The sequence below is a fragment of the Phalaenopsis equestris genome, unplaced genomic scaffold (assembly GCF_001263595.1).
Source record: "Phalaenopsis equestris unplaced genomic scaffold, ASM126359v1 Scaffold001046, whole genome shotgun sequence".
In the NCBI taxonomy this organism is placed as follows: Eukaryota; Viridiplantae; Streptophyta; class Magnoliopsida; order Asparagales; family Orchidaceae; genus Phalaenopsis; species Phalaenopsis equestris.
In genome coordinates, this window is record NW_018165485.1 from 58,453 (window position 1) to 61,407 (window position 2,955).

Genomic DNA, 2,955 nt, shown 5'->3' on the forward strand with positions numbered 1-2,955 from the left:
AATAAACTTATCTCTAATTTCTCTCCAAGAAAACTCCTCGAAGTTCCTCTGAATCTCTTCTTTTCTTTACAGCACACAGAATTCCTCTTCGAAGCGGCAAGGAGATAGAAATCTCTCACTTTCCATCCACTCTAACAATCTCTCGAGAATTCCTCATTATTTAGACTCTCTACCAAACACTAATGAAAGTCTCCAAACTTCAGGACCTTTCTAACATCCAGAACCTTTCTATTTTTCGGCCAAAATCTTCTTTTAAAGTTGTGGATGAGCTTTCTCAAGAGTTGCCTAAGCACCCCTCCAAAATTCATCCTCATCCAATGACTAGTTGGACATAACCACCGAGCTCGCCGTCAGCAGCCTCGAGGGCCCCTTTGGCGGGCCTTCTAAATTCTTAAATCTGGAGTCTCAGTCTCGGGAAAATCTCGCCGTCGGCGCAGTTGGGCTCGCCGTTGGCGTCCTAGTTCAATTCTTCACATTTTGGTCCTTTTCGCTCCACATTCGCTCTTTTTTGCATCTTTTTTCTCCAATGACATTAATTCATCATTCCTGCAACAAAACATCAAAAATACATTTCTTTAAAGTGCATTTCTTTAAAGTGCAATATCATCAAAAACAGTATAAAATAGGTATGAAAATATGAACATATTTTCCTTTGGTCACATAGCACGTTACTTCATCTCGTCCAGTCGCCCCGGTCCGACAAACATTTCACTTCGCTTCATCTAGCCATTAAAGCCCGACGAGCATTTCAATTTGCTTCGTCCAGCCGATGAGCATTTCACTTCACTTTGTCCGACCGTCCTGGCCTGGCGAGCACTTCACTTCACTTCGTCTAGCTGCCCCGGCCCGACAGGTTCACTTCACTTCGTCCGGCCGTCCCGGCCTGTCGAGCACTTCACTTCACTTCGTCTAGCCGCCCCGGCCCGACATGTATCCCATTTCATTTCAATAGGCTTCCCTGAGTCGATTGGCATGACACTTTGGTTCAACCGGATCCCTCGACCCAGTCGACCAACTGCTTACACGACCATATTGTCTTGCATGTGTGTTTGCATTTTTTCATGTTGTAGCGCATATGCATGAATACTTTATTGCATCCCGCCTTGCATCTGTATGTTTGCATGATTATGATCATATGCCCGAGTTGCACATTCCCTGGGGTCGCTGCCACCACGACATACCCATCTTTTTGGGGCCTCTACTATCACGTCATGCCTACTGTTTATAGGTTACTCCACTATTGGCGTACCTTCTGGGGCCCCTGCTGCCATGGCATGCTCATTCCATTAGGTTATTGCCTTATTGACATACCTCCTGGGGCCGCTGCCACCACGACATGTCCATCTTTTTCGGGCCCTTGCCGTCACAACATGCCTATTCTTTATAGGTTACTTCCCTATCGACGTACCTTCTGAGGCCCCTGCTGCCATGACATGCACATTTCGTTAAGTTATTTCCTTATCAGCATACCTCCTGAGGCCACTGCAACCACGACATCCCCATCTTCCCGGGATCTCTATTGTCACGGCATGCCTACTCTTTATATGATCATATGTCTGAATGGCATACCTCCTGGGGCCGCTGCCACCACGGCATGCTCATCTTCTTAGGGCCACTACCACTACGGCATGCCCACCTTTGTTTGAATCCCTGCCCCATGATATAATCATCACTTTTATTTTTTTTATTAATCATATGCATTTGCATATTTGCATAGATAGCGAGTAAGACCCGTTAGGAGAGTGACTCCCATGTTGGTTGCGATGTCTTAACGAACATTGATTGCCGGGTCAATCCCGATGAGCAATGCGACTTAAGTCATCGAGACTGACACGAGTGTGACCGTGCTAAGAATCCAATGGATCTAACTGGTGTCATCTTCTTTCGTGACACCCTTTAGTTTCTTTAGATCCTTAGGATGGGGCCAGTAAAGCGACCCCGTCAAATTCATACCAGACTCAGATTTACCCCACATTTAGATACTAGGTTGATGCAATTGTCGTTAGATGACATGCTAGGCTAGGGTTTATGATGTTAGGTAGTATTTTTTTGCCACCTCTAGCTATTGTTGTGTGATGTATTGTCTTATGCTAGCAATGTGTCATTTTCTCGCCTTTTTCGATGTGCTTGCATGATGCATATGTATGATAGTATGTTAGGGTGTGATTCTGCAGGGAGCCATGCCCATTAATATGCACACACATGTACCGCTCTGGGGGGGGGAGCAAATAATGATTTCTGACCATTTTTCTTGCAGGTGCAATTAGCTCCCCCACTTTTAAGACATGACTCATGATACGTTGATTGCATGTGAGTTTTCCCGCTGACACTTGTTTTCATGCAGGATTGAGTGTTTTTCTTTTCTTTATGTACTATTAGAGTCTATGAAAGTCCTGTAGCAGAAATAAGATACAAACAAACACGGGTTACAAGAAGTTTACAAACAAACACAGGTTACAAGAAGTTAACGCGGGATATGTTGCCGACCCAGCGACACCGGTTTGTTAGTTGACGCGGGATATGTTGGCGTCCCAGCGACACCGGTCTGTTTATTATTTTAATTTGACTTATTTTTTTGTTCTTTCTTTTTGCATCATGTTGCATGTCTGCACTTGCCATCATGTTACATGTCTGCACTTGCATGTGTTTTCCTTGTTGTTTTTTTCTGTGATTTATCTGGGATTTCACGATATAAACTAAGCTCATTAAGGACTTTAAAATTGTAATTTTTTTACTTAAAAATCCTAAATAAAATATTAAAGATAATTAAAATTTAGGATTAAAATATTCAGGATTTAAAAATTGCAACATCTACTTTCTTGCATATATTAATAGGGCATCCACAATACTTAGGACCGCTCTAGATAACTACATTCATATTTGCATGTCCCGAGGAGGAGTCCCCGTACTTTTCCAACCTGACTGACCCAGCATACCTTCATATAGGTGGTTGTC